General features: G+C 47.1%; 1 long non-coding RNA gene across 1 annotated transcript; it reads left to right on the forward strand.

The window, feature by feature from the left end:
• Positions 1–155: 155 nt before the first annotated feature.
• Positions 156–12,722, forward strand: LOC122460037. Its single transcript, XR_006281084.1, has 3 exons — positions 156–339; positions 6,595–6,600; positions 12,710–12,722. It is a non-coding gene; the product is annotated as an uncharacterized LOC122460037 (long non-coding RNA).
• The last annotated feature ends 8,496 nt before the right edge of the window (positions 12,723–21,218 follow it).

Consider the following 21,218-nt stretch of genomic DNA (forward strand, 5'->3'; position numbering starts at 1 on the left):
AGTAGCTCCATCTAGGTTGTATTTCCCTAGTTTGTTTGTGAGAAGATCATGGGAGACAGTATCAAAAGCTTTACTAAAGTCAAGATATACCACATCTACTACTTCCTCCCTATCCACAAGGCTTTTTATCCTGTCAAAGAAAGTTATTAGGTTGTCTTTTGACATGATTTGTTCCTGACAAATCCATGCTGACTGTTACTTAGCATCTTATTATCTTTTAGATGTTTGCGAACTTATTGTTTAATTATCTGCTACATTATCTTTCTGGGTACAGAAGTTAAGATCCCTGGTCTGTAATTCCCCAGGTTGTCCTTATTCCCCTTTTTATAGATTGGCATCGTATTTTCCATTTTCCAGTCCTCTGGACTCTCTCCCATCTTCCATGAGTTTGCAAAGATAATTGCTAATGACTCAGATGCCTCCAGGTATTTCCCTATACCCTCCCTCCCCCCGGATTTCCCCATCACCGCCCCGGGGTCAACTGGTTACATGCAGTGTTGCCAATTTAGTCATTGGTTGGAAATTTTAATTGAAATCGAACCATTAATACACTCTTTAAAAGCATATACAGTATATGATAAAATACTTGTACCTGAAAAAGTATAATGGATTTGAAAAGAATGAACAAAGAATAGCTTCCTCACACAGCTGTTGTTGTATATGACTATGTTGGTGCATTTGTTTCAGCGATATTGGTCAACCTTATAATTTCTAATTATTATTTGTAAGCAAGGTCTGAATGAGCTGTCCCCTGACAGCTAGTGATGAACAGTGTGGGGCAGGCGGAAGCTTCAGGACCAGACTGTATTTACATGAACACACCTACTCTACCTAGGTATCCAGCAGACACAGCTGTGCTGCCCAAGTGATCGATTTGGGCTGGTATTGGGTTACAAATCACTTAAGTATTGATTGCAGGGATAATGAAATGTTGTTATCCTTATTGTATGAGTAAAGGGCAGCAAAACAGTGCTTAGCCTTAGCCTTAGCTGATTGAGGGGGTCACCCTCAGTGTTTAATGTCATAGAATCATAGAATATCCGGGTTGAAAGAGACCTCAGAAGGTCATCTAGTCCAAACCCCAGCTCAAAGCAGGACAAACACCAACTAAATCATCCCAGCCAGGGCTTTGTCATGGTAGGCCTTAAAAACCTCCAAGGATAGAGATTCCACCACTTCCCTAGGTAACCCATTCCAGTGCTTCACCACCCTCCTAGTGAAATAGTGTTTCCTAATATCCACCTAGACCTCCCCCATTGCAACTTGAGATCATTGCTCCTTGTTCTGTCATCTGCCATCACTGAGAACAGCCGAGCTCCATCCTCTCTGGAAACCTCTTCAGGTAGTTGAAGGCTGCTATCAAATCCCCCCTCACTCTTCTCTTTTGCGGACTAAATAACCCCAGTTCCCTCAGCCTTTCCTCATAAGTCATGTGCCCAACCCCATAATCAATTTGTTGCCCTCCGCTGGACTCTCTCCAATTTGTTCACATCCCTTCTATAGTGGGGGACCAAAACTGGACACAATACTCCAGATGTCGCCTCATGAGTGCTGAATAGAGGAAAATAATCACTTCCCTCAATCTGCTGGCAGTCCTCCTACTAATGCAGTCCAATATGCCGTTACCCTTCTTGGCAAAGAGGGCACACTGCTGACACATCTCCAGCTTCTCGTCCACTGTAATCCCCAGGTCCTTTTCTGCAGAATTGCTGCCTAGCTGCTCAGTCCCTAGTCTGTAGCAGTCCATGGGATTCTTCCATCCTAAGTGCAGGACTCTGCACTTGTCCTTGTTGAACCTCATCAGATTTGTTTTAGCCCAATCCTCTAATTTGTCTAGGTCACGCTGGACCCTATCCCTACCCTCCAGTTTGTGCCACGGGTGCCAGGGCTGAACCCCGGCACCTCTAGGCTTGCTAGTTAATAGTCCCAGGACCTCTAGGCTTGCCGCATCAGTGATGAGTGTAAAAAATTTGCTTGAGCTCCAGCATCTAATTGCTGGAATCCTGGCACCTCTTTCACTACAAATTAAGCACTGGTCACCATCAACTGAACTGCACTCCCTAAGCAGGGGGTTTGCATGCCAGATCCTAGTGGAGAGAGAGAGAGAGGGTGGGGACAGGTGCTTTGCTTGGTGGGGTGGGCACTGCCTAAGAGTCACATGCACTATTTGACCTGCCCCTCTCTCCCGTTGGGTCAACTGGGTAAAGAGCTCGGGCCTGATGGTCAGGGACGAGTGGCAGGCAGGCTCCCTCCCACCCGCGCCTCAGGCCATCCGGTGGAGCGCGGGTCCGCTGCTCTATCTCGGCGTTTACCTTTCTGCCATGCATCCGTCCCCACCAGAGAACTGGCAAGGTTTAGAGGGTGGGGTATTGGAGTGGCTGCGGAGGTGCCCGGGACTACTCTGGTGCCTCTCCCTTCGAGGGAGGGCACTGGTGCTCAACTAGCTAGTCCTGGCCATGCTCTGGTACCAGCTCAATGCCCTGGTTCCAGCCCCGAGTTTCCTGGCCAACCTCCAGACTCTGGTTCTGGAGTTCTTTTGGCCAGGACTGCACTGGATCCTTGCAGAGGTTCTCCACTTGCCCCTGGAGGAGGGAGGGCAGGGCCTGAAGTGTCTCCGCACTCAGGTCCACATCTTCTGCCTCCAGGCCCTGCAGAGGCTCCTTTATGGTGCAGGTAGTCCAGTGAGGAGCACGTTGGTGCACACCTTCCTGCGCCACTTCTGAGGGCTCCGATATGACTGGCAGTTCCTTTACTTCCATCTGAGAGGTCTTCCGCGAGACCTCTCTGGGCTGCTGGTTTTCTACCAGGGCCTCCTCTGGACCTGGAAACTGGTTTTGGTGACCAGATCCATGGCGGCCACTGACGGGGCGGATCTCCTCGTGAAGCCCCTGCTACACAACTCCCAGCTCCATGTGCAGATGGTGGAGTCCCCCTCAGTGCACCAGAGATTGGTCCCGGCAGAAGTCACCAGAGACGGAGACCTCCTGGACTATGACCGGGGAGGCCGGCTGGATCCCCTGATGCTCTCTCAGCACATGGGGCTCTCCAGCCCTCGTACTCCCCACTGTGTACTTCAGGAGGTGAGGGCAGCCTTACTGCCCACTGCTCGGGCCTACCTCAACCAGGTCCTGTGGGAGGGTGCTCCCCGCCCACCTACACCCCAGGCCCTTTGGACCTTCTCATCGGGCCCCTGCCCTGTGCACCCACCTGGCCATCCTGCCCCTTCACCGTGAGCCGGCTGCACGAATTGCAGCTGGCTTGTTTCTGGACCACACCAAGGAAACATCTGTACACTCTTGTACTCCACACCCTTCATGTCCTCACCCTCGTGTCCCGCCCCAACACAAAGTGGCAGGACCTCCTACGACTTCTGGAGGGTGAAAAACCCCAGTGGACCAGCCTATGCTCCATCCTGGTCCTGAAGCCCGCCAGGGATGTCAGTTAGCAGCTGCTTCATGGAGCCGTGAGCACGGGCATGTTCTTGGCACGGTTCACCCCTGTCCCAGACACCTGCCCCTTCTGCACCCTGGCACATGTGTATCTGGAGTGTGCCAGGTTGCAGCCCCTATTCCAGCTCCTCTTAGATATCCTGTTGCATTTTTGGCTGCACTTTTCCCCTCACCTCCTTATCTACGCACTCCCTATCCATGGCTCCACAAAGTCGCAGGACCTCCTTGTCAACCTCCTCCTAGCACTGGCCAAAGTGGCCGTCTAGAAGACCGGGGAGAGGAGGTTGGCCAACGGGGTTTCCTGCGACTGTGGGGCTTATTTTGAATCCTCCGTCCACTCATGTATCTGGGTGGAGTTTTTCTGGGAGGTGTCCGCTGGCTCCTTTAACACCTTCAAGGAGCAGTGGGCGCTCTCTGGGGTTTTCTGTTCGGTGTCCCCATCAGGTTCTCTTCGTCTAGCCCTGTGACCGCACCCCTGTCCCTGTTATATCTTTAGCTGTCCCCCATAATTAATTGAGATCCTGGACCTTGTGGATCCTCCCCTTAGGCTGGGGGAGGTCCTTTCACATTTCCAGGATCCCAACAGGTTCCCCTGTTTAAAGACAGAGCTGATTAGGCTCCACAGAGAGTCTTTTGTTTTGTTAAGTGACCACTAGAGCTGAAATCACTGATAATCAGGTCTAAGTGCTTGGACCCACTGTGGGACAGTGTTTCTGTAGAAGAGACGGCCCAGCCTGTACTAGCAGTGAGGTTCTCCCACTGAGAGCTGAAATCACTGAGAGCTGGATGGAACCTCAAGAGACCAACCCGCAGTCTGCAGAGGTCATAGTGGCAGGTGGCAGCAGAAGTTGATGGCTCAGGGCCATCGGCGATGGAGCGGAGGAAGGAACGGTGGCACGACGAACAATAGCGGCCAGACCGAGTGGCTGGAGTGAGTGGTGAGTGGCTGAAAGAACGAGCAAGGATGGGAGGTGAACTCATACAAGAGCACCTCTGAACTCTGGGTCTTCACTGACCCAGGACAACAACTATGAGTGGGTGTGGTGGAGGGAGAAGGGAAGGGCACGTTAAAGGAACATTTGTTTCTTGGATTATGTTTTAGTGACTTTGCTCCAGAATGCTAGATTTGTGAGTGGGAAACTTATATAAATACACATTTCTTAGTAGGCCAAGATTTTTAAAATGCATTATTTGCTAAGGTCGTTATCTCACATCGTTGATATCTCGAGAGGTCATTATCTTGGGGTGTTTCTGTCCTAAACATTTTTATTATTATATTATAATTAATTTTACATAAGAACATAAGAATGGCCATACTGGGTCAGACCAAAGGTCCATCTAGCCCAGTGTCCTGTCTTCCGACAGTGGCCAATGCCAGGTGCTCCAGAGGGACTGAACAGAACAGAGAATCATCTAGCAAACAGAGCTGTAAACAGGGGAGTTTGAGTGGGAGTTCTGTTGGAGAAGAAGGTAGTTGTACTTGGTTTTGTATTTTTAGTATTTGTGTGTGTGTGTGTGTGTGTGTGTGTAGGGGCTTTGTGCTGGGAGAGCAGCTGAGCCCTGATTAGGGGGTGGGACTTCTGACTAGGGGTCCTATAAAGGTTCCCAGCCAGTCAGGCAGCGGCACAGGAGCTAGCAAATAGAGCTGTAAACAGGGGAGTTTGAGTTGTGATGCTTGTTTGGGGTTTGCTTTTGCTGGGGGGGGGTGTGGTCTTTTTGGTGTGGCTTGTGTTTCCCAGATGAACAGGACGTAGGTGGGAAGGAGATGACAGATACGGAGGCAGCTGTGGGAGTGACTCCTGTAGTGGAAGACACAATGAGGATGACTGAATGTGGAAGCTGTGGTATGTACGTGATCCTGGAGGGGGACCTGGTAAGAGGTTTTTTCTGCATGAAATGTCGTCTGATAGAGCAGATGGAGGAAAAGATCCAAGGTCTGGAGATGCAGGTGGAAAGTCTGGTTGAGTTTAGGAAGGGGTTTGAGCAGATGATGGAGCAAAGATATGAGGTATCTGAAGGGAAAAGCTCAGACTCACAGATGGAAGCAGAGCTGGGGAATTCTGAGGAGAGACTGGATGAGGAAAGTGGTCAGTGGAAACATGTGACTCAAAGAACCAGGCAGAGGAAAAGACGGGCTAGTGAAGGAGAAATAGAGCTTAGGAACAGGTTTGCAGACTTGGAAAATGAAGAAGGGGCTCAGCAGGTACTTGTTGAAGGTGGAAGGGTAAGGAAGAAGAGAAGAGAGGCTAGTCCTATAGGAAAAGGGGAAGAGTCAAGGGAGACTACACCAAATATGAGCCCCAGGAGGATACAGGATGGGTTGAAGAGGATTATAAGAGAAAATAGGAATGGAAAGAACTTGTAGCCAGAGGGAACAGGGGAGAGACTGGAGAATAGCACAGTCACCAGGAAAAGGCAGGTCTATGTGATCGGGGACTCTTTATTGAGAAGAATAGACAGGCCTGTAACTAGAGCTGATCCAGAGAATAGAAAGGTGTGCTGTCTTCCGGGTGCTAAGATACAGGATGTAGACCTGAGGTTGAAAAGGATCCTAAAGGGAGCGGGAAAGAATCCCCTAATTATCCTTCATGTGGGAACAAATGATACGGCTAGATTCTCGCTGGAAAGTATTAAGGGAGACTATGCTAGGCTGGGGAAGACGCTTAAGGAATTGAGGCTCAGGTGATCTTTAGCGGGATCCTGCCTGTTCCTAGAGAAGGGCAACAAAGGTGTGACAAGATTATGACTGTCAACAGATGGCTTAGGCAGTGGTGCTATAAGGAGGGCTTTGGGATGTATGGCCACTGGGAGGCATTCACGGACAGAGGACAGTTCTCTCGGGATGGACTTCATCTGAGTAGGGAAGGAAATAGACTTCTAGGATCAAGGCTGGCACAACCGATAAAGAGACCTTTAAACTAGGAATTAGGGGGAGATGGTTGGGAGATGTCCAGGAAATCTCCACGCCAGATTTTAGCATTGAGAGGGAAGAAGACGAAGTAAGAAAGGATACAGCCATGGGTAGGAGAATGTATATAAGGAGCGAGGGTGGTGTGGATACTAGTCTAATAGGTTATACTGGCTGTAGAATGACTGTGCCTAATAGGGTACAAAATGTGAGCGAGGCCAAACAGCAAAAATTAAGATGTTTGTACACCAATGCGAGGAGCCTAGGTAACAAAATGGAGGAACTAGAGCTACTGGTGCAGGAAGTGAAACCAGATATTATAGGTTTCAGAGTAGCAGCTGTGTTAGTCTGCATTCGCAAAAAGAAAAGGAGTACTTGTGGCACCTTACAGACTAATAAATGTATTAGAGCATAAGCTTTCGTGAGCTACAGCTCACTTCATCGGATGCATTTGGTGGAAAAAACAGAGGAGGGATTTATATACACACACAGAGAACATGAAACAATGCGTTTATCATACACACTGTAAGGAGAGTGATCACTTAAGATAAGCCATCACCAGCAGCAGGGGGGGAAAGGAGAAAAACCTTTCATGGTGACAAGCAAGGTAGGCTATTTCCAGCAGTTAACAAGAATATCTGAGGAACAGTGGGGGGTGGGGTGGGGGGGAGAAATACCATGGGGAAATAGTTTTACTTTGTGTAATGACTCATCCATTCCCAGTCTCTATTCAAGCCTAAGTTAATTGTATCCAGTTTGCAAATTAATTCCAATTCAGCAGTCTCCCTCGTTGGAGTCTGTTTTTGAAGCTTTTTTGTTGAAGGATAGGCACTCTTATTATAGGGATAACAGAAACATGGTGGAATAGTAGTCATGACTGGACTACAGGTATTGAAGGGTATGTGCTCTGTAGGAAAGACAGAAACAAAGGTAAAGGTGGTGGAGTAGCATTGTATATCAATGATGAGGTAGAATGTAAAGAAATAAGAAGCGATGCAATGGATAAGACAGAGTCCATCTGGGCAAAAATTACATTGGGGAAGAAAACTAGTAAAGCCTCTCCTACGATAGTGCTTGGGGTGTGCTATAGACCTCCGGGATCTAATTTGGATATGGATAGAGCCCTTTTTAATGTCTTTAATAAAGTAAATACTAATGGAAACTGCGTGATCATGGGAGACTTTAACTTCCCAGATATAGACTGGAGGACCAGTGCTAGTAATAATAATAGGGCTCAGATTTTCCTAGATGCGATAGCTGATGGATTCCTTCATCAAGTAGTTGCTGAACCGACTAGAGGGGATGCCATTTTAGATTTAATTTTGGTGAGTAGCGAGGACCTCATAGAAGAAATGGTTGTAGGGGACAATCTTGGTTCAAGTGATCATGAGCTAATTCAGTTCAAACTAAATGGAAGGATTAACAAAAATAAATCTGCAACTAGGGTTTTTGATTTCAAAAGGGCTGACTTTCAAAAACTAAGGAAATTAGTTAGGGGAGTGGATTGGACTGAAGAACTTATGGATCCAAAGGTAGAGGAGGCCTGGGATTACTTTAAATCAAAGCTGCAGAAGCTATCGGAAGCCTGTATCACAAGAAAGGGGAAAAAAATCATAGGAAGGAGTTGTAGACCAAGCTGGATGAGCAAGCATTTTAGAGAGGTGATTAAGAAGAAGCAGAAAGCATACAGGGAGTTGAAGATGGGAGGGATCAGCAAGGAAAGCTACCTAATTGAGGTCAGAACATGTAGGGATAAAGTGAGACAGGCTAAAAGTCGAGTAGAGTTGGACCTTGCAAAGGGCATTAAAACCAATAGTAAAAGGTTCCATAGCCATATAAATAAGAAGAAAACTAAGAAAGAAGAAGTGGGGCCGCTAAATACTGAGGATGGAGTGGAGGTTAAAGATAATCTAGGCATGGCCTAATATCTAAACAAATACTTTGCCTCAGTCTTTAATAAGGCTAAAGAGGATCTTAGGGATAATGGTAGCATGACAAATGGGAATGAGGATATGGAGGTAGATATTACCATATCTGAGGTAGAAGCGAAACTGAAACAGCTTAATGGGACTAAATCGGGGGGCCCAGATAATCTTCATCCAAGAATATTAAAGGAATTGGCACCTGAAATTGCAAGCCCATTAGCAAGAATTTTTAATGAATCTGTAAACTCAGGAGTAGTACCGAATGATTGGAGAATTGCTAATATAGTTCCTATTTTTAAGAAAGGAAAAAAAAGTGATCCAGGTAACTACAGGCCAGTTAGTTTGACATCTGTAGTATGCAAGGTCCTGGAAAAAAATTTGAAGGAGAAAGTAGTTAAGGACATTGAGGTCAATGGTAAATGGGACAAAATACAACATGGTTTTACAAAAGGTAGATCGTGCCAAACCAACCTGATCTCCTCCTTTGAGAAAGTAACAGATTTTTTAGATAAAGGAAACAGTGGATCTAATTTACGTAGATTTCAGTAAGGCGTTTGATACAGTGCCACATGGGGAATTATTAGTTAAATTGGAGAAGATGGGGATCAATATGAAAATTGAAAGATGGATAAGGAATTGGTTAAAGGGGAGACTGCAACGGGTCCTACTGAAAGGCGAACTGTCAGGTTGGAGGGAGGTTACCAGTGGAGTCCCTCAGGGATCAGTTTTGGGACCAATCTTATTTAATCTTTTTATTACTGACCGTGGCACAAAAAGTGGGAGTGTGCTAATAAAGTTTGCAGATGATACAAAGCTGGGAGGTATTGCCAATTCGGAGAAGGATCGGGATATTATACAGGAGGATCTGGATGACCTTGTAAACTGGAGTAATAGTAATAGGATGAAATTTAATAGCGAGAAGTGTAAGGTTATGCATTTAGGGATTAATAACAAGAATTTTAGTTATAAGTTGGGGACGCATCAATTAGAAGTAACGGAAGAGGAGAAGGACCTTGGAGTATTGGTTGATCATAGGATGACTATGAGCTGCCAATGTGATATGGCTGTAAAAAAAGCTAATGCGGTTTTGGGATGCATCAGGAGAGGCATTTCCAGTAGGGATAAGGAGGTTTTAGTACCGTTATACAAGGCACTGGTGAGACCTCACCTAGAATACTGTGTGCAGTTCTGGTCTCCCATGTTTAAAAAGGATGAATTCAAACTGGAGCAGGTACAGAGAAGGGCTACTAGGATGATCCGAGGAATGGAAAACTTGTCTTATGAAAGGAGACTTAAGGAGCTTGGCTTGTTTAGCCTAACTAAAAGAAGGTTGAGGGGAGATATGATTGCTCTCTATAAATATATCAGAGGGATAAATACAGGAGAGGGAGAGGAATTATTTCAGCTCAGCACCAATGTGGACACAAGAACAAATGGGTATAAACTGGCCACCAGGAAGTTTAGACTTGAAATTAGACGAAGGTTTTTAACCATCAGAGGAGTGAAGTTTTGGAATAGCCTTCCAAGGGAAGCAGTGGGGGCAAAAGATCTATCTGGCTTTAAAGATTCTACTCGATAAGTTTATGGAGGAGATGGTATGATGGGATAATGGGATTTTGCTAAGTAATTGATCTTTAAATATTCAGGGTAAATAGGACTAATCCCCTGAGATGGGATATTAGATGGATGGGATCTGAGTTACCCAGGAAAGAATTTTCTGTAGTATCTGGCTGGTGAATCTTGCCCATATGCTCAGGGTTTAGCTGATTGCCATATTTGGGGTCGGGAAGGAATTTTTCTCCAGGGCAGATTGGAGAGGCCCTGGAGGTTTTTCGCCTTCCTCTGTAGCATGGGGCATGGTTGACTTCAGGGAGGCTTCTCTGCTCCTTGAAGTCTTTAAACCATGATTTAAGGACTTCAATAGCTCAGACATAGGTGAGGTTTTTCGTAGGAGTGGGTGGGTGAGATTCTGTGGCCTGCGTTGTGCAGGAGGTCAGACTAGATGATCAGAATGGTCCCTTCTGACCTTAGTATCTATGAATCTATGAATCTAAGTGATCCATCCCCTGTCGTCCATTCCCAGCTTCTGGCAAACAGAGGCTAGGGATACTCAGAGCATGTTGTTGCATCCCTGCCCATCCTGGCTAATAGCCAGGACCAGGACCAGACTGGATGGACCTATCCTCCATGAACTTATCTAGTTCTGTTTTGAACCATGTTATAGTTTTGGCCTTCACAACATCCTCTGGCAAAGAGTTGCAGCTGCAGAAGAAAACAGGCAGCAGAATGGTTAAATTGATCTTTTCTCTGATTCTATTGCTCATCCAAGAAAGGCAGCACCCCTGTAATCCCTGGCTTCAGAAGATTGGGTGGGATTTCCACTGTGTGCAGGGCCTACACAAAGCTCTAGGCATCATTTGAACTCCAGTGGTTGAAGTTTGATATAAGTGGTGCCTTGTGTGGGCTCTGTGCATGGCACTGAATTTCACTGAGTGATTGCCCAGAACGCACTTTGCTAGCAGCATCAGTCTCATTCACTGGAGAGCATGTGACTCGCCTACAGGAGAACAAGACACTACCCCATCTTGAGCATCTCCTCACGTTTTCACTCCTCCTAGTTCAGAGGGCATAACAAGCAGTATAGCAATTCAACCTTTTCTTTGATTACTGATTAGACCCTCATGACCCTGGCTCCAGAGAGTCTTCCTGGGGTTACTGGATGCTGTTGATTTTAAGGGCTCACAGAAAGGTGGACCACAAATACCAACTCCCTAAGCTTTGTGTCTGACCCTAACAAGCCAACAAATTGCCAGTCTCTGTAATTCCCAGATACGCTTGCTGCTGTTGCTGGAAAGGGTCTCTGGTCCCTATGGGTGAGTCTACACTCCAATTAAAAGGGTCCCAGCACTCGGGTTCCAGTATGAGCTCAAACAGCTATACTGCAATTTTACAGCCCCACAGCGCAAGCCCGAGTCAGCGGACACAGGCCAGCCTGGGGTGTTTAATTGCAGTTTAGCCATACCCCCATAGAACTACATTGCCAATATACCGAGAGCGAGCGTTCAGCAGGGCTCAGTAGCTAGCAGCTCCCAATGAGAACAGGAGGATTTCCCCCCACGCACCCTGAGAACAGTGGATGTTCTCCCCACCACACACACACTGAGAACAACGGAGAATGCCTCACTATGCCACTCCCACGCTGCCACCAAGAGAGAATTCTTCGTCTCACACACACGCACACAGGCTGACAGCAGTGGAGAATTCCTCACCCCCACCAGCCCCACACACACACACTAAGAACAGCGGGAGTGTTGGGAGCTGAGCTCTCGTGGACAGGTGGTCCTAAGTCTCCTAAGATGTCTCACTGACTTTTCTCTGGGACTTGTTCTCAATCACCTTGAAAACAAACTCCAGCCAGCCAGGTTCAAGGAGCTATACAGAACTCGTTGTTTGGGCTACGCTCTATGGGGAACACTCAGGACAGACTGCCCACCGCACCCCCACCAAGCTCCATGCTTCTGTCGGATAGCAAGGACCAGGCTGAAGGCCCTGAGTGTGCTGTGATGTCAGCAGAGGACATGCTGGGCAGGCACCATGTGCAGGGAGAGCTTTGACTGGGGAGCAGGGCGCTGGGCTTTATTGTTCTCTCAGCTGTAAAGTGGGGTTGATGAGTGTCACCTCCTGTATAAAGCACTTGGAGCTCTGCTGATGGGGAGAGCTAGTTAAGGCTGAATGATGTTCACGGGCCTGGTGGTGGACACATGGAGCCCCCGGCAATCAGTGCCATCCCGAAGGGCAGGGACAGACCCCATCCTTGCTGCTTGGTGTTGCTGATCACTTTAAAGAGAAGAAATTCCAAACTCATCTGTGTCTAATCAATATAAATACACGGCTATGAACAAAGGATTGGGGGCAAGTAGGGATCTAAATGCTGGGCTGCAACTTTGTTACCTGAGTAGTGAAACATAACTCATCTTTGTTACCTGAGTCGTGAAACATCTCACTAGAGCAGGGGCTAATAGGAGCAGCAAAGGCTGGTGTTAGTAGGCTGGATTTTCTCCCTGGAAGAGCAGAAGCTGATGGCAGGAGGGCAGATGCATCAGGATGGGTCTACCCCAACCTTAGCCCTGGGTAAGTGCTGTGGGGATAGCAGTTATTACAGACAAAGTGCTGAGTAGCTGCTGGCATTATAGTACCTATGTCCTCTAACCGTGCTCAGATGAGGTTCATGGCAACCTGGGGGGAAAAGCAGGAGACACCAGAGCCTTGTTGACACCCATGCTCCCCACTGTTGCTAGCATTGCCAGGGTGAGCCACTGAGTGGCAGTGGAAAACTGTTGGAAATAAAGCCCAGGGTAGAGCAGGCCAGAGGAGCTAGCCTATCTAAGGCCAGGATAATCCCAAGGAACGTTTCACAGAGTTGATAGGCGCTCTCACAGTTCCCAATGACCCTATTTCAGTTAATGATCTTATCTGCCCTGGCTCAGCAGGGGAGGGAAGCCCTACATCCCTGTTCAGCCTACAGCCCTTTGGATCCAGGTCTGGTGAGGAGCACAGATCCTGGTCTCTGCGTACTTCCCCCCCCCCCACACTTCAGCTAGTGCCACCCTGCTTGCTGCCCAGTGCAGCTGTCGAGGCATGAGCCAGGAGTAAGATGCACCCTTAAAAGGGCTCCTCCCATCTCTGGCATCCACAAGGATTCTGAGTGGCTATTCCTTCCCCTGCTGCTCCTGGGGCAGAGCAGTGACGTGCTGCCCCTTACTCAAGCATAAAAAAAATCAACTTTTTGTTGGTCTTATGAAGTGCAGCTTATGCAGCAGGTTAAATCACTTCTCCCTTCTCTGCAAATAAGCCACCCTCTGGCTTGCCTGCTAGTGGGAGTGGCAGTGCCTTCTTGGTGCAGATAACTGTACTCCTTGGGACGTGAATCAGCAGCCTCAGCAGAGAAGATGTGATGTTAGTGATCAGCCCAGACTGCTAGAGCATCTTTGAGGCAGAGTGGGGGGTTTAACGCTCATCTCTTTGAAGGAAGACGATAAATGGGAGCTGCCTGAGACAAAAGAAACTTGTTCATTTCTCAAGTCTATAAAGAAAAATAGAGTAGCGACTGTCTCCAAGGCTGACTGATTGCTGAACTGAGTCATAAACTGTGCAGGACTAGGAGAGCACTGCCCGTCTGGTCTGGAGGCCAGCTTCTCACCTGCAGCTGTGCAGGGAGCAAGGTCCATCTCTGGCTCCACTCACCTCACTGGGCCTGCCAAGGCAGCGCTAATGGGGATGGGGTTTTGCTTGCCATGTGGATGGGATAACATAGTTATAGAGCTGAGCTGCCACACTTCTCTCTAACGTGGCTCTTTAACTTGTTATCCCATCTACATGATTAAACTAAACTCGTGTCAGGACATGACCACAGCCTGACAAGCATGTGCCAGCAAGATGAGACTCAAGGTCTTCTTAAAATCACCCACTGTCATTGGTGCAGCACCATAGGTGGGAGTACTAGTACGGAGAGTGCAAAAGTATCTACCGGTGTTGTTACCTCCGTGCCAAGTGTCAGCTGGACTTGCTCAGAGCAAGGTCTCCGGACACTTCTGTAGGGCCTCCAGCACCGTTCACCTGAGCGCTTGCCCCATAAGTTTCCCAGACCTAAAGATGAGCTCTGTGTAAGCTCCAAAGCTTGTCTCTCTCACCAACAGAAGTTGGTCCAATATAAGATATTACCTCCGCCACCTTGTCTCTCAACAATGCCCTGGTGTAGATGGTCTCTGTCTTCTCAAACTCAGTGCCAGGCCCATAGGTTTTCTCGACTCACCCAAGCTCAGGGTTGGGCATCCCAGTCACCTGGTTTTCATGGAAGATGTGGACGTTTCTGAAAACTATTCCCTGCTCGCAAACCCTCGTGCAGATGTGCCTCTAGCTGCCACCATTTATTGCAGCACCTCTCCTGTGCTCAGAATAGGACTACTCAAGGCGGTGCTTCTGAAAGAGTCCTGTCTACAGCCAGCGTCCCAAGGCTGTCACCATTGGTGGAGTTGAACTGGGTTAGTGGGGAGTGGGGGAAATGTTTGAAAAATGCCCTATTGTAATCAAGGCTAGATCTGGAAGTCACCTTAGTAACTGGTTCTGATTTTGGCAGTATCCACTCCTATGCTCCAATGCAACAAGGGTCTGTGGGGCTGGCATGGCCCTCAGCCAGCTGATTCCAGGTATGTGGGAATGGAGAAAGAGATGCCCTGCTCCCCTCCCCCATTCCAAAAGCAGAAGGGTAATGGAGTGCTAGTGGCCCCCTCGCTCCTGCAGACACCCCTTCATGTGCTCCATCTTTCCCTTCTCTCCCCTCAGGAGTTTGGAACCTCGCTCCTCCAAACCACACGGGTGAGATATAGCAACATGTTCAAGTTAAAAACTCCCCTGTCAGAGGTAGGCTGAGAGGCTGGGGGTCAGGTTCCACCCCCACCCCCACAGCAAGGATGGTTAGGCCAGAGGGGCAGAGGAGGTCCGAGGGTTGGGGTCAGATCAACGCACCAGCTTGTGTCCATACAAACACAAGGAGCTTTTCAAACAAACTGTTCCTTTTTCCTCCGGCAGCAAAGCCACAGTCCACGTGGAGCAGGGCTCCGCTGTGTCCTCCTAACGCTCAGCGCTGGGACAGATTTCTTCCCCCGACTCCTGGCACAGCTGCCAGGATCCCACTGCAGCAGTGACTCCCAGCCTCTGGTGCAGACAAGCCGCTCCATTCCCCACTGAGCAGGCAACTCCTTCTGCCTAACTGGGTCACCTTTGAGGAACCCATCGAGCCTGTCAGCCGCACCCAAGTGACCAGCTGTGGCTAGCACATGTTCTTCAAAGCTGGTTAGAACACTTTTGGGTACAACATAGCAGCCCTCCTTTCCATTGCCCACCCCCTGCCAAACACACCGGTGGCTTTGCTTTGTAACGTAGTTACTCAGGCCAGCTCCGATGGACACCACGAGCTGGAAGTTCAAAACTAGATTAGAAACTCCATGACAAAATCCTGTATCTCTAGCTCATAGCTCTAAGGCCTAGACTTCACCACTTCCTAAATGGAAACTAAGTGCAGTGCCAGTGTCACGAGAGCCCGACAGTGACTAATAATTGGGGGTAACAGAAATGTCTGCTGAGATCTGATTGATTTACCAGAGTGAGCAGAATCATGGTAACTTCATGGTAAATTCATAGACTGTTCTTTACACTGGGATTTACCACTGACCATATTTGGCCCACTCAAACCTCCACAGTAGCTACTGTGTTATTCTTCACATTCTGTCCTGAACTGCTGTGTAGTGTTACTGTCTGCTGTTAAAGAGCTGCTGCATTTCACCCCAGAAACAGCTGCATTCCAAAACCTGCATTGTCCCATTTTCTTGTTTAATGCATCCTGTGCATGAGCTGTTTCGGCCAAAAGTGTGACTTTGGAAGTATTTAAGCTGTGGCTAGTCCGCTCCAGTAAACCTGCGCAACTGGAGTCAAGTTTTATCTCTTCCTCTATTACTAGTATAGGAAAATTGGAATTCTTGTATGAATTTGAGTAATATTGATCAAGTCAGCCACCAATGAACATAACAGACTGCTTATACGGACCGCATAGACAAATGAAATATATTGATCTTATCTATTTTGCTGATATTTATACTGCTGAATATCATTTTCTGTACTAATTTTGATATAGCACAATGATACCTTTCACTTTCTAGAATGCGTATTTTAAAACAGGAACTGACACTTGAAACAGGCTCATCCTAGCTGTAAATTTGGGAGCTGAGCAAGCACGTACACACACCCACACACCTTTCTGTGAATCGCCTTGAGGCAATTATGGGAGCCATTCATACACAATAATTGTCAGGTACAGAGCGAGAACTCCTTGTATCATGACATTTTAAAATAAACCAGATGTAATTAGTATTTAAGGTGTCCAAGATAGTAACATGCATCTGGATGTACTCCACATGATGGCATAGTGTGCACGTGTGGGAGTATGCACTCTACATTTCCTACAAAAAGAAGCAGAATTCCTTAGTGTATTCAAGTGTCAAACATTCCCCTGCACAAAGGCCTACATCTTAGCATCAATTCTTTAAATGAACCTTCCATTGATTTCAGTGGGAGTTTCCTGAGCAGAAAGGTGCAGTTTATGGTCCAAACTAACATTAAATTCTGCTTGTATTTGAATATAATTTTTAAATTATATTGAAATCTGACACTCAGTTTTAGTTTTTTCTTTTCAAAGCTCAAGATTTAAGGATGGGGCTTTATGTTGGACATCAAGGGAAGTGCGACGACCCTCTGTCACTTTTTGTAGGGCAAGGCCTCAAGGTGATCTTGTATGTCAGTACCTGTAGTAGTAGAAAGAAAAAGAGTATTTGTGGCAGCTTAGAGACTAACAAATTTATTTGATCATAAGCTTTCGTGAGCTACAGCTCACTTCATCGGATGCATTCAGTGGAAAATACAGTGGGGAGATTTATATACACAGAGAACAGGAAACAATGGGTGTTACCATACACACTGTAACCAGAGTGATCACTTAAGGTGAGCTATTACCAGCAGGAGGGCGGGAACCTATTGTAGTGATAATCAAGGTGGGCCATTTCCAGCAGTTGACGAGAAAGTCTGAGGAACAGTGGGGAGTGGGGGTGGGGGGATATACATGGGGAAATAGTTTTACTTTGTGTAATGACCCATCCACTCCCAGTCTCTATTCAAGCCTAAGTTCATTGTATCCAGTTTGCAAATTAATTCCAATTCAGCAGTCTCTCATTGGAGTCTGATTTTGAAGTTTTTTTTGTTGAAGTACCCACCTGCTGAAGTGAAGAAACAGATTGACAGAGCCAGAAGAGTACCCAGAAGTCACCTACTACAGGACAGGCCCAACAAAGAAAATAACACAATGCCACTAGCCATCACCTTCAGCCCCCAACTAAAACCTCTCCAATGCATCATCAAGGATCCACAACCTATCCTGAAGGACGACCCATCAGTCTCACAGATCTTGGGAGACAGGCCAGTCCTTGCTTACAAACAGCCCTCCAACCTAAAGCAAATAGTCACCAGCAACCACACACCACACAACAGAACCACTAACCCAGGAACCTATCCTTGCAACAAAGCCCGTTGACAACTATGTCCACGTATCTATTCAGGGGACACCATCATAGGGCCTAATCACATCAGCCACACTATCAGAGGCTCGTTCACCTGCGCATCTACCAATGTGATATATGCCATCATGTGCCAGCAATGCCCCTCTGCCATGTACATTGGCCAAACTGGACAGATTCTACATAAAAGAATGAATGGACTCAAATCAGACATCAAGAATTATAATATTCAAAAACCAGTTGGAGAACACTTCAATCTCTCCGGTCACACAATTACAGACCTGAGAGTGGCTATCCTTCAACAAAAAAACTTCAAAAACAGACTCCAGCGAGAGGCTGCTGAATTGGAATTAATTTGCAAACTGGATACAATGAACTTAGGCTTGAATAGAGACTGGGAGTGGATGGGTCATTACACAAAGTAAAACTACTTCCCCATGTTTATTCCCCCCCCCCCCCCACTCCCCACTGTTCCTCAGACTTTCTCATCAACTGCTGGAAATGGCCCACCTTGATTATCACTACAATAGGTTCCCCCTCCCCCGCCCACCTGCTGGTAATAGCTCACCTTAAGTGATCACTCTGGTTACAGTGTGTATGGTAACACCTATTGTTTCCTGTTCTCTGTGTATATAAATCTCCCCACTGTATTTTCCACTGAATGCATCCGATGGAGTGAGCTGTAACTCACGAAAGCTTATGCTCAAATAAATTTGTTAGTCTCTAAGGTGCCACAAGTCCTCCTTTTCTTTTTGCGAATACAGACTAACATGGCTGCTACTCTGAAACCTGTAGTAGTAGACTTACTCTTTCCTGGCTTCCTCTCACAAAGTTGCACTTTGTGTATGTGACAAAATAACTTTGTCTTACAATGAATTATTTCTATGTGGGATGGAATACATTCTTTGGGGGTATTACACACACTGCACCCAAGGCATGTAAATGATTATATTTTATCAATGGAAGCACTCTTATGGCAGCAAATGGCAAATTGCTGAAGGGGAAATGCATCCGATGAAGTGAGCTGTAGCTCACGAAAGCTTATGCTCAAATAAATTTGTTAGTCTCTAAGGTGCCACAAGTCCTCCTTTTCTTGAAGGGTAAGACAAAGCCACCTGGCTAGCACAGAAGTCAACAGTGTAGCAGGCAGAAGCTGTCAAAGAGGGAAGTGGGCAGCAGCAGGGAAATGGGGGAAGGGAGCCTATCCACACCACGTGTCTGGGACTTGGGAACCATCTGTATCCACTATGGGCCTGACTCCTCACTGCCTTGCGCCATGTGCCGCTATTGGCACGAGTGTAAATGCTACCAAAACAGAATTCTCCATTCACAGACCTCAGTGATAGCGTTTTACAGCCACTTTGTACAGGTAATCATTGCAGAGCGTGCAGAGAATCAGATCTCCTGTTAATCTGTCCTTCCAAACGCTGCCCTCTGTGGGAAGGAGTGTCTTCATAGACGCCTGCACACACTACCTTGTTGCCTTCTGGTTGCTGCCTACAGATGATATAAGGAGCAATAGCCACATAATTTGGCTAGAGAACTGAACTCTATTCTGAACTCTCCAGCACTATTTACCCAAGAACAATCAGCCCAGGTATGTGAATGCTTACAAAACCCCTCTGCATTGAGTGTGCCTTTGTCTACCATTTCCCTCAGTTCCTGGGACGTGCCCCCACCTAAATCTTACTTTTAGGGTGGCCTTTTCCCAAAGCCATCAGAGGTTGGCAGTTTGGTCTTGTTTAGAACCAGGCAAGCTAACCAGAGCTGGCCAAGGGCCACTTGCTATTTACCATGCCCTGCGGGATTTCACAGGAAATTCTGTATTTTTGACATTTGTTTTCATTCCACATTGGCACAAAAAATTACCATGAAATGAAATTTTTTGAGGGGGGGGGGAGGAGGGAATAATTTTGTTTCAATCACAATGTTTTGATTCAATTTTATCTTTCACCTTTTTTTACTTTATAATTTAAAATAAATGTCATGATGCAGAGTCACTTTGAAATGAAAAACTGCTACATCCTGTTCTGAAGAGATGAAGCAGAACATTTCAACATGATCAAAATGCTCCATTTCTAATGCATCAAAACACAATTTCATTGACATTGACATGTTCCCCAGAAAGTTTCAATTTCAACGAAATGGCAATTTTTCAACAAAAAACTGCTCCCGAGGAATATTTTCAAGCAGATCCACGCTGCTGGGTTCTGTTCAGGAGCTCCTTGTAAATCAAGCCCCTCCAATGTTTGTCCGGCCCTAGATAAAACCTCATGGGAGGCAGGTGAAAGGAAGAGATAGAATGATGAAGAGAAGCGAAGGGGCACTATAGGGGATCAATGCCTTAATCTTAGTGAGAAGAAAACATGAAGTATTTGCATTATGGTGCCATAATTCCAAACCAAGACTCTGGTGAATTGAACTTTTCTCCAACCTCCACCCCGTAATTAACGTATCCATTGGTTAGTCTATAACATGATGTCTCATGGTGTGATTAAGTGGTTTTCTAATATTCCAGTATGTCATGATCTCACCATTCCAAATGGGCTCAGGAAATGTCCCAAAACATACAGAAGGAATATGGCTAGCCAGGGAAGGCCAGTTACAATAACATTAGTTTTGCAAGTACATTTTAAATTTAAGAGGTTATGTTTCATTCTCAAACAAAAGCTTAAGTGTTTCTCTTTTTTTTTTCTCCTGAAAAGCTGTTGAACTCCTAAGAACATATTGGCAGTGACTGATATTTTATTACTCTGATTTTGCTAACAGCAAGAAAAAACACAGACCTGCCAGATGCATTTCAGTATGTGCGTGGAATGCTCACAGACTCGGTCCACTGGTTTATTTGTTTGAAATAATCACTTCCCCACGGAAGGGACATGGAAATGGAAGCCTAGTTGTTGCCAGGAACTCAGTCACATGGGTATGAGGAGGGATGCCAGAATACAGCTTTTTGTCCTTTAAAAAAAAAATCACTAAATCCCACAGTTTCGGCTTCCTTCTAGGTTAAACTGACATCATTCCCCCAACATTGCTAGTAATGCCATGGATGAAGAGTTGCTATGACAGTCTTGTTCCAAATGAAATTCCCCATCCACTCTCACATTAAAAATAAAAGCCCAGCCACGCAAAGGATCTTTTAGCATCCATTGCTTTTAAAAAAAAACGATATCCAAATCACTCCTTTCAGGGTCAAGATGGTGCAATTCATGCCAGCTCCTCGGGCAACGTGGGGGCTGAATGATTGGGGAGGAAAACGGCTTCCCCCTCCCGCTGCAGACCCGCCAAGAGCAGAAGGCTATAAATAGGGACATCGGTGGCAAAGGGCGAGGCCAATGCTGGCCTCCTCAGCTGCGATGTATGCATGGGATATCGAAGCATTATGCAGAAGGAGAGCTATTTCAAGAAAAACAAAACGGGATGATGGTGCATGCTCCGTGGGGAAGGGAGGGGGTTTTCAAGCAGCTTGGCCTTGTAGGGGAGGTGAGCCGGGGTGAAAGGCTAGGTAGGCAGGGAAGCTTGCACACGGGACTCGGCCCATGGGGCTGCCCGGCGGGGGGGGGGTTCTGCAGCTCATGCGTCTGCCCTCTGCCCACCCAGCGCTCTCCACACTAGCTGTGCCCCGCTACAGAGCCCTGCACAGGCCCCAGGGCCAGCGGCCTCGCACAGCGCGCGCTGGTCTCCCCGCGGCCCCATTCGCCAGCCGCAGCAGCGCCGCCCGCTCCGCCTCGCCGGGTTTTGTGAATGGAGGCGGGCGGTGACGCGGCGGTGACGCGGCGGCGGGGCGGGGCCGGGCGCTGTAAAGGGCCGGGGC

Source organism: Dermochelys coriacea, chromosome 4 (genome assembly GCF_009764565.3).
Source record: "Dermochelys coriacea isolate rDerCor1 chromosome 4, rDerCor1.pri.v4, whole genome shotgun sequence".
NCBI classification, from domain to species: domain Eukaryota; kingdom Metazoa; phylum Chordata; order Testudines; family Dermochelyidae; genus Dermochelys; species Dermochelys coriacea.